Source organism: Aulonocara stuartgranti (genome assembly GCF_965226115.1).
Source record: "Aulonocara stuartgranti genome assembly, chromosome: 5".
NCBI lineage: Eukaryota > Metazoa > Chordata > Actinopteri > Cichliformes > Cichlidae > Aulonocara > Aulonocara stuartgranti.
The window spans coordinates 30,403,487-30,414,737 of NC_138943.1; the positions used below are offsets into that span (position 1 = coordinate 30,403,487).

The 11,251-nt window shown below is 41.5% G+C and overlaps 1 pseudogene across 1 annotated transcript; it reads right to left on the reverse strand.

The window, feature by feature from the left end:
- Window positions 1-7,814: 7,814 nt before the first annotated feature.
- Window positions 7,815-11,033, reverse strand: LOC309707418 (potassium channel subfamily K member 15-like; annotated as a pseudogene). The gene is made up of 2 exons: window positions 10,686-11,033; window positions 7,815-8,748 (listed from the first exon to the last, which is right to left on the reverse strand). The product of its transcript is annotated as a potassium channel subfamily K member 15-like (transcript).
- Between the last annotated feature and the right edge of the window lie 218 nt (window positions 11,034-11,251).

An 11,251-nucleotide genomic window follows, 5' to 3' on the forward strand; every position in this document is an offset into this window, starting at 1 on the left:
ATCAAAGTCTTGGAACCTTAACTCTTTACCACTTGAAAGTAACCTTCGAATCTCTTTTCTGAGCTGTCATGTTTCAGGCCTGCTCATATACCACAATGACTGGATTATCATAAGAGGTTAGCGAGAGTGGTCACTGCTTTTGACTCACCAAGGTTTGACACACGTACAGTGGGGCAAAAAAGTATTTAGTCAGCCACCGATTGTGCAAGTTCCCCCACTTAAAATGATGACAGAGGTCAGTAATTTGCACCAGAGGTACACTTCAACTGTGAGAGACAGAATGTGAAAAAAAAAAATCCATGAATTCACATGGTAGGATTTGTAAAGAATTTATTCGTAAATTAGGGTGGAAAATAAGTATTTGGTCACCTCAAACAAGGAAAATCTCTGGCTCTCACAGACCTGTAACGTCTTCTGTAAGAAGCTTTTCTGTCCCCCACTCGTTACCTGTATGAATGGCACCTGTTTGAACTCATCATCTGTATAAAAGACACCTGTCCACAGCCTCAAACAGTCAGACTCCAAACGCCGCCATGGCCAAGACCAAAGAGCTTTCGAAGGACACCAGGAAAAGTATTGTAGACCTGCACCAGACTGGGAAGAGTGAATCTACAATAGGCAAGCAGCTTGGTGTGAAAAAATCAACTGTGGGAGCAATCATCAGAAAATGGAAGACATACAAGACCACTGATAATCTCCCTCGATCTGGGGCTCCACGCAAGATCTCATCCCGTGGGGTCAAAATGATCATGAGAACGGTGAGCAAAGATCCCAGAACCACACGGGGGGACCTGGTGAATGACCTGCAGAGAGCTGGGACCAAAGTAACAAAGGTCACCATCAGTAACACACTACAACGGCAGGGAATCAAATCCCACAGTGCCAGACGTGTTCCGCTGCTGAAGCCAGTGCATGTCCAGGCCCGTCTGAAGTTTGCCAGAGAGCACATGGATGATACAGCAGAGGATTGGGAGAATGTCATGTGGTCAGATGAAACCAAAGTAGAACTTTTTGGTATAAACTCAACTCGTCGTGTTTGGAGGAAGAAGAATACTGAGTTGCATCCCAAGAACACCATACCTACTGTGAAGCATGGGGGTGGAAACATCATGCTATGGGGCTGTTTTTCTGCCAAGGGGACAGGACGACTGATCCGTGTTAAGGACAGAATGAATGGGGCCATGTATCGTGAGATTGTGAGCCAAAACCTCCTTCCATCAGTGAGAACTTTGAAGATGAAACGAGGCTGGGTCTTCCAACATGACAATGATCCAAAACACACCGCCCGGGCAACAAAGGAGTGGCTCCGTAAGAAGCATTTGAAAGTCCTGGAGTGGCCTAGCCAGTCTCCAGACCTCAACCCCATAGAAAATCTGTGGCGGGAGTTGAAAGTCTGTGTTGCTCGGCGACAGCCCCAAAACATCACTGCTCTCGAGAAGATCTGCATGGAGGAATGGGCCAAAATACCAGCTACTGTGTGTGCAAACCTGGTAAAGACCTATAGTAAACGTTTGACCTCTGTTATTGCCAACAAAGGTTATGTTACAAAGTATTGAGTTGTATTTTTGTTATTGACCAAATACTTATTTTCCACCCTGATTTACGAATAAATTCTTTACAAATCCTACCATGTGGATTCATGGATTTTTTTTTCACATTCTGTCTCTCACAGTTGAAGTGTACCTCTGGTGCAAATTACTGACCTCTGTCATCATTTTAGGTGGGGGAACTTGCACAATCGGTAGCTGACTAAATACTTTTTTGCCCCACTGTATCTGTGACAATGTTATGGTTTCTCTTGCAGTGGCACACAAGGACGGGGCCCACTTTACGTCAAAGCAGGAAGAAGAGCTTGACAGCTTGTTGCCTCACAAGTGAAACACTCACAATGCAACAATGTGGCTACTTATAATGGCCGTTTAGCCTTCGCACGGCAAACACAGACTGATGCTCTTCAATTCAACTTCCTTCCTATGAATTCATGAATTTAGATCCCATTATTGCAGATATTCATCCCTGATAATTAAGGGGTGACTCAAACTCTCCTTTAAGGCCTAAATTAAACTGCAATTAATCAAGCAGTGTGATCCCTTTGACACAAAATGTCAAAGAGACACAGTGTGTCAAACATAGCATCTGATTGGAGGAGACAACCACTGAGTAAAAACAGCCTTTTCACCCCGTTCGACACAAGCAGTAAATTGGCTGGAAATTAAAACTAATGAGCAATTACCCTACCAATGAACTTCTATTATGTCTGTTTTCTCAGCGCTCTCCAACTGAATCCCAATTTCTACTTATTTAATTAATCTGAATAAATATGACACTTGTCTTTACTTCCTTAATCTTTCATTGTGCTCACTGTGAGAATGCAGAGAGAATACATTTTCCATTCAGATGCACATCCGAGAAAATAACTCATAATCTCCCAGCTCCTCCTGAAAGACTGTGAATGTGGGGCGCAGCAGCCACTATTGGTTCGGTCTATTTGTATATTCATAAATACTTTATTTGCATATTGCTTCTATTATGAACCTACAGCCAATATTTCTGCCATATTAAAGCCATATTTACCCTTTCGAAAAGGTCGGCTTGCACTCTGCTTGAACCGACGGCTCGTTTCTGATTTAATCTTGTATCTCCTACCATGCAACTACACATGAAAGACCTTACAGCATGATACAGAAATGACTTAAATATCGAACAATCTAATGAATAATTCACCCACTCGATCAGGCCCGAGCCAAAACAGTACGACCGAGTACAGCTTTGATGGTGGAATTCAAAACTGTAGTCAATCGATGGTGATGTTAATAGGAAGTTAATACCCTTTTGTGACAGAAGTTTTTTTTTAATAAACTTTAGTATTACTGTGCAAACACTTCAGATATAGGCAGAGCTCATAGGAGAATCGCTGTCATTACACAAAGCATAAAACCCAAATGACTGGACTTCCTACAGAACTCCATTATAAATGTAAACAGCATATGGGCAAGCATGCTTGAATGTACATTGAAACTGGACTCACAAAAAAAAGGGTCTTTTAAAAGGATCACTACCACCACCTTCAGCTCACTATTTGTAAAACCCATTATGCATACATAAGGAGCAACATCATATTTCTTAGCAGTGCCATATACAAACAGCTCAACTGAACCACAAAAGGAGACTAGGAAAAAAATCTAACTCTACCCACAACTCTATTGTGTTGTTATGCAGTCACGCACGAGGTAACATAAAAGCCGGAAATCGTCATACTGCTGTTTTTGAAAGAAGCTTCTTATTCTGTGTGTCTGAGTCATTGCGTGCCGTCATTTGCCTCTTTTTTTTCTTTTTTCTCTTGTCTGCGTGGACACTTTTGAGCACTTTCAGGTTCTAATTGTTGGGCCAGCCATAGATGCATCGTAACAGGAATAAAGTGAAACACCATTTGCGACATTAATGGACTAATTATGCAAATTAGATACCAGTTTTCATCCCTCACGACATGGTGAGCTTTCTGCCACAAAGCCCGTTGTTCAGGCTTCTCCTTTCTGCTGGTTCACAAATATCTTTCTAAATCTGAGGTGATACTGCTGGCTGCTGATACATGTCTGCCCGCTTGACCGAAAAGCCTGTGCTCACTTATCAAGAGCCCGAGCGTCTATTCCCACAACAGCAATCTGTGTCATAGTTCATGCTGGCAGATGAAAACAAATCTCTGCTGTCATGCTTTAATTCCCTATAAAATGGTGATAGCACGCAGAAGTAGTGTTTTGTTTCTGAGCTGTTTTACTCGCTGGAAGGTGTAACACAGACAAGATGGTTTTAACAGCAAGCAGTGTCGTTGTTGGACTCACAATTTATAAAATAAAATGTTTATATGTAACCATCTGAGCAAACAGAACTATCAGTGTTGGAGAGCTGTGAGGACTCAGCCTTTGTTATACGTAGACCAATGCTGCTCTCTAGTGTAGGTAATGGCAACAAGGAAAAGAAATATGCCGTGTGTGGATTAAATGCAAGTTACTGCTGGTGGGCCCTTGTGAATGGGCTCTTGTCAGGCAGCCTAAAAGTCTGTAAGGAGTTGACAAGGTTTCCCTGTGCCTTAGTGGGTGCCACAGGCCAAACACGTGCACTTTAGACTGATTTATTTGTTCTAAATTACATGCTTAAAATGTGCCTTGTAGTCTGAAGCAATATCAGTGGTCAGTAAGCCTACAAAGGTGTGATATAAATGCTAGTCTATTTCAATTTCCTGAAATTATGCAGTGCCAGACTTGAGGGATCCACATGGAGGTCAGAGCACAGGGCAGTTACAGATTAGTGATTTAAAATGACACCGTACTGATTCAAAAATCAGCTACAAGGCAGCATGTGGGCCTCAGTGTCTTTTTTCAGGCTTATTTAACAAGACAGATGTTTGCCATCATTGGTGTGGATCCCACATGTTCACCAGCCACTCAGTTAGGTACACCTTACCATGGGTTCAACAAGGCGTTGGAAACACTCCTCAGAGATTTTTCATATCCAAATATGCTCTGCTGGATTGAGATCATGTGACTGCTGAGGCCATTTTAGTACAGTGAGCTCACTGTCGTGTTCAGGAAACGCCCAGCTCTCCAATCAGAGCTTCTGTTTTGCAGATTGTGGTTACGGGTATGTGGAAAATGGATTTAACATGTTTCTACTAACTGTTCGAACACATTTACTGGCTGTCTTTCGGATGTAGTCTGAATTGGTTTTTTCCTTTGGTGAATGCGTCTGGCTGCCCTGGCAGTGGTGAGTTGGATCACAGCATGAAGTCTCTAGACTGGACTACAGTAGTATGAACACTGGATGATAAACATTTTTCTCTCTTTATAAATTTCTCCTGCTGCTGTTTTATTTATGTCTTTTCATTGTATTTCAGCTTGATTGTCTAATCTAATGTATTAACCATGTGTTGTTGTTTTTTTATTTTAATAAAAACTCTTTAGAGTTATTAATAAGTTTTTGTTTTATTTTTGATTTTGTTGCAATGAGACACACTTAGTGAGTAGTTGGAGGTGCTCTTTAGCGTAGATTGCCTCTCCAAGTGGCCAAAGTTAGTTGCAATGATTTGTAAGTTTAGTGGCAATACCGTGGTAACAGAAATATTATTATAATAAACTAATTTATCTAATTCTATGGACTTTATGTTGGTTAACAGTTCTTCTATTTGTTACATAAACTACTGAAATTAATCTCCGACACCTCTGACTTTCCAGTAACAAGGCTCTGTTCCTTTATGTATATATATATATGTATATATATACATATATATATATATACATATATATATATATACATATATATATACATATAGAGGGAGTGCAGAATTATTAGGCAAATGAGTATTTTGTCCACATCATCTTCTTCATGCATGTTGTCTTACTCCAAGCTGTATAGGCTCGAAAGCCTACTACCAATTAAGCATATTAGGTGATGTGCATCTCTGTAATGAGAAGGGGTGTGGTCTAATGACATCAACACCCTATATCAGGTGTGCATAATTATTAGGCAACATCCTTTCCTTTGGCAAAATGGGTCAAAAGAAGGACTTGACAGGCTCAGAAAAGTCAAAAATAGTGAGATATCTTGCAGAGGGATGCAGCAGTCTCAAAATTGCAAAGCTTCTGAAGCGTGATCATCGAACAATCAAGCGTTTCATTCAAAATAGTCAACAGGGTCGCAAGAAGCGTGTGGAAAAACCAAGGCGCAAAATAACTGCCCATGAACTGAGAAAAGTCAAGCGTGCAGCTGCCAAGATGCCACTTGCCACCAGTTTGGCCATATTTCAGAGCTGCAACATCACTGGAGTGCCCAAAAGCACAAGGTGTGCAATACTCAGAGACATGGCCAAGGTAAGAAAGGCTGAAAGACGACCACCACTGAACAAGACACACAAGCTGAAACGTCAAGACTGGGCCAAGAAATATCTCAAGACTGGTTTTTCTAAGGTTTTATGGACTGATGAAATGAGAGTGAGTCTTGATGGGCCAGATGGATGGGCCCATGGCTGGATTGGTAAAGGGCAGAGAGCTCCAGTCCCACTCAGACGCCAGCAAGGTGGAGGTGGAGTACTGGTTTGGGCTGGTATCATCAAAGATGAGCTTGTGGGGCCTTTTCGGGTTGAGGATGGAGTCAAGCTCAACTCCCAGTCCTACTGCCAGTTTCTGGAAGACACCTTCTTCAAGCAGTGGTACAGGAAGAAGTCTGCATCCTTCAAGAAAAACATGATTTTCATGCAGGACAATGCTCCATCACACGCGTCCAAGTACTCCACAGCGTGGCTGGCAAGAAAGGGTATAAAAGAAGAAAAACTAATGACATGGCCACCTTGTTCACCTGATCTGAACCCCATTGAGAACCTGTGGTCCATCATCAAATGTGAGATTTACAAGGAGGGAAAACAGTACACCTCTCTGAACAGTGTCTGGGAGGCTGTGGTTGCTGCTGCACGCAATGTTGATGGTGAACAGATCAAAACACTGACAGAATCCATGGATGGCAGGCTTTTGAGTGTCCTTGCAAAGAAAGGTGGCTATATTGGTCTCTGATTTGTTTTTGTTTTGTTTTTGAACGTCAGAAATTTATATTTGTGAATGTGGAGATGTTATATTGGTTTCACTGGTAAAAATAAATAATTGAAATGGGTATATATTTGTTTTTTGTTAAGTTGCCTAATAATTATGCACAGTAATAGTCACCTGCACACACAGATATCCCCCTAAAATAGCTACAACTAAAAACAAACTAAAAACTACTTCCAAAAACATTCAGCTTTGATATTAATGAGTTTTTTGGGTTCATTGAGAACATGGTTGTTGTTCAATAATAAAATTATTCCTCAAAAATACAACTTGCCTAATAATTCTGCACTCCCTGTACATATACATATATTCTTTATTTGTACAGTATTTCATTAAATGTACCTGTGTATTCTACCCCTACCTATAATCCAACTAATAGCACCGTGTTGCTTAACCCCTTCTTTAAGATACATGCCCACCTTTGTCCACCTCCGTCACAGCCTGACATCAGTGGGTTTTTCTCAGGGTGGAAAGCTCATTCAGATCCACTGAAGACATTACATAACATAGTATGTAAGTATCGGTGGTTTGTATTAAAAATCTAATCTGCAATGTGTCATTCAACCACACATCTGAGACAATAGCTTGTACTTGGAGGCCACTTCTGTGCCATGGCTCATTTTCTGTTCTTTGACAGAGATGATATGATTGGTTTTTACCTGGCTACTGCCGTCATTCAGTCATCTTTTACCATGTGTCCGTCTCCAGGTCCCCCAAAACTGAGCAATAAAGATGAACATTTTTACCTGGGGAACTAGCCAGAGCAATGAAGTGAACACTACTGACAGGAAACAGCAAAGTTTACTGACTGGAAATAACGGTCAGAAAAAAGGTCACATGAGACAGTGCTGCAGCGAGAAGACAACGTATTCATACTCAAGTTGTGTGGGTGCTTTATTTTTGTTTGTTTCTTTTGTTTTTTAATTTGCTGGTTTGTTTTTTGCAGGTGATATAGTGAAGGAAAACCATAAAGTTGCATAAACTATACTTTATTGATATACCTCAAATGTTAGATCATTGGTAATGTTCAGTGTAAATACAATATAAACTGCATATTTAGTTTTAATATGTTACATTTTATCAGACAAGCTTCATAACAAAGAAAGCATGAGGCAGTTTATTCCACCAAACAGAAAATCAGATGGTTTTATGGGCTCTGTGCGTACAAAGATCCAAAACAAAACAAAGGCTATTTCAACTTCAAGTTTTCAAAGATCTCAGTCAGAGTGATTTCCACCTGCTGTGAGAATTGTTCTTGCCCAGACAGAGTGCCACGCTGCTGGGGGAGGCTTGTGATGACATGGTGTAGAAGCTGCAAGGGGCCTGGTCCCCTCTGTAGGAGATGGTACTGTAAAAGACAGGGTTGCTATGGCCGCTTGTCTGGTCACAGTGGGACTGAGAGGCGCTGTTGTAAACGTCCATGCAACAGCACATGCAAAGGAACAAAGCCTGGAGTCTGCTGGGTTCAGGCAAGTTTACATTCTTGGGTATAATAGGTCTGTGCTCCTCTGCAGGAGAAGAGAGGAGGCTGACAAAGCTGTTGCAACCCTCCATGGGAAAGGTAAGCCTGCAAAGTTCATCTTCATCATCCTTACATAGGTCCTCAGCAGTTCCTTCTCCAGTGTCCATGATCTCCCTGTACTCCTTCTCTTCTTCCCCTGCTGTGGAGCTCCCATCAAGCTCACCTGAGCTTACAGTGAGAAACCTCAACACCACCAGGTTAAGAAATGCTCCGATGACCGTCAGCCCAACTAGAATGTACATGAAGCTAAATACCACGTAGGTAGGTTGCTTCTAGAGGGCATCTTTTGTCTGCAAGGCTACAAAATCTCCAAACCCAATGGTAGTAAGTGTGACAAAGCAGTAGTAAGAGGCATTAAAAAGCTCCAGCCCTCAAAATAGGAAAAGGCTGCAGCTCCTACAAACAAAGTGCTTACCCAAGACAGTAAACCCACCAGGACCATGTTTCCCATTGACACCTCTGTCTTCTGTAAGCCCAGGCCCTGCTTGACTCTGCTCAGGAGGTATCTCACAAAAGTGTTGATCCTCTCGCCCAGGCACTGGAACATGACCAGCGTCAGAGGGATGTCCAAGAGCGCATAAAACATACAGAAGGCCTTTCCAGCATTGGTGCACGGAACAGCATGGCCATAACCTGCAAAGTCAAAGAATAATACAGGTCAAAGGTTGAGTACTACTGTTTCATAGTCATCAAGCTCCATAGACATCAAACTAGTATATTGCTGCTGTAAACACTGCAAGGCAGGGATACTCACACATAACTCAGTGCAGGTTAAAGTCAAGTCTTTAAACTAATGTGAGCAAACATGGTTAAACCACAGATAAGTCTCACTAAAACTGCTTGCTGATGCTGTGCCAGGAAACATTTGGCTATCTCTCTATAACTGCAGCTTAACTGGTTTGGTCCAATCATGCTGTCCTCGTTAACCTCATTTCCAGAAGCAGCTGCTAGCGGTGTACATGTGTAAAAGCTCTGTTAATACCAGTGTCCGCCACCTCCACAGCACTTAATAGCAAACTGAGAAACTTGGGAGGTGCAACTAAAGAGAAGGTTGGTGACAGAGCAGGCTGAACACACAGTGATAAGTGAACACTGTTTATTTGGGAATACTTAACACTAGAGGCAGCGGATTGATCTAAATATCGATACCAATGCTGGTATTGGTATCAGATCAGTACTAGCACCTCAGTATCGATACTTTGTTTCTATCCTCTATGTTCAGTATGTCCATGGAATTGTGTTAAATAAATAAGTATAATAGAAATGAAAAAATACAAGTCAAACACGGGCTATGAAAAATATCGGAACTTTTTTTATGTTGACTGTCACATAATTTTATTTATAGCCTCTGGCACATTGAAACAACAGAAGCTGACTGAAAGTCCTTTAGTGATAAGCACATTTACATTCCAGGTCTCCAAAAAAAACCCCCACAAAAAGCTGGAAAATGTGTTCAGACTTTGCAAACTGATGATTAATCTCATTCATCTCACTGCCCTCTCTGACATAAGCCATCTTTATCGTTAAAAGTATCTGTATCAGTATTGGTATCACCAATACTGGCCCTGTATTTACATGGTATTGGCTTGATACCAATATTTTTCGATACCAATATTTTTCAATCCTGCACACCACAACGTAAGATAAAAAGTGTTTACTGGACATTAACAGCAGGTTTTCTCACTTTAAGCCTGATCAACTTTTTAACCTGTTTATATTTCTGCAATTAGTTCAGCTTTTTGGGAAATGGTAAGGACATAGGTGATTAACAAAAGGCAACTGTTTCTACATAAGATATGAAGCTACCAAGCTGTAAGAAAACATAGTGACACTTTAGCTTCTTAACATTACAGGGCGTGCACTCTAACAAAGGTGGTTTCACTCAGTCCTTTGTTCCGCAGTCTGAGGTTGGACAGGAAGGCTGGAGCTTATATCAGACCAATAAGACAGCACGTGAGAAATTGTAACTGAAAAGTGTTATTGTTTCATTGCTTTAGGTCTGTTCAGGCCAACCTTTGACTGCTCACCTATCCAGGGTGTACTCACCTCTTGCCTACTGCCAACTGGGATAGGCCCCAAGGTGGCTATAAGAGATTAAGGCTTCTGATCTGTACTTTCTTTGTCACATAGAGGTGGTTTAGGTATTTTAAGAAAGGGTTGGGGGGTTTTTTACCATTAAAAAATAAAAAATAAAAACTTTCAAAAACTTTGCACACTTCTTTACTACATATGCAGCTGCCTACATAATCACTTTACTGATATTTTGCTGAAAAGGCCAAACTACATCTATCTTATTCCAAGAATTTGGACCTAGAACAACAACAGCAGGTGTTTCTGGACAGCTTTGCTTTCTGTAAATGGGCTAATTTAAAACAAAACAAAACTTTAGCTACATCCCAGCATTACAAGGAGTAATAATTCACAATCAAAAAATCATTTAGGTAGGCCTAGTTTATGTGTCTATCTTCAATGAGTTGCTGTTCAGGGTCCAAAAAAAGAAAAACTGTCAAAAAAATTACTGCAAAAATCACACAATACCGTGAAGTCAGGCCACAACATTATATACTTGCCAATTGTAGTGATAACGGTGATGCCAAAGTAAAAAGAGCCGACGAACTTCCACTGCCTCCCAGCGCGATGCGGCTCTGTCTGATGGACCACTCACTAGATCTGGTTGAAATCATCCTCGTACTTTTTCTTCAGCTCGCTCAGCTTCTGCTCCAGCGCCTTTTTTTCTTGAACTCTCGCTTTCTGACTCTAGTGCGTCAAAAACTGCGGCTCCTACAAGCAGGTAGAAAATAATTGAGAGGATGAGAGAGAGGGTCCTGATGTTCTGCGTCCTCATCCTCAAATCCAGAGTGCCCGGAGGAGGCGGGGAGGGTGCTGCTGCTCCTGCTGCTGCTGCTCAGAGGCACAGATGCACATGGGTTTCGCTGGTCTTCACGGTGTAAAGAGGCCATGGGCCTGTTAGGAGTACAGCATAGGTCTAAATGGCTTGAAAGTGTAGCCTATAGTATTAGCGTGTGGTCAGGTGAAGCATGCTCACATAACCTCGTTTACTGAACTTTAAGAGGACTATGAGGACTTTTAACAAGTGCTAATGTGCTCAGTTCGGTTTCTTGAAACAGTTACAGTT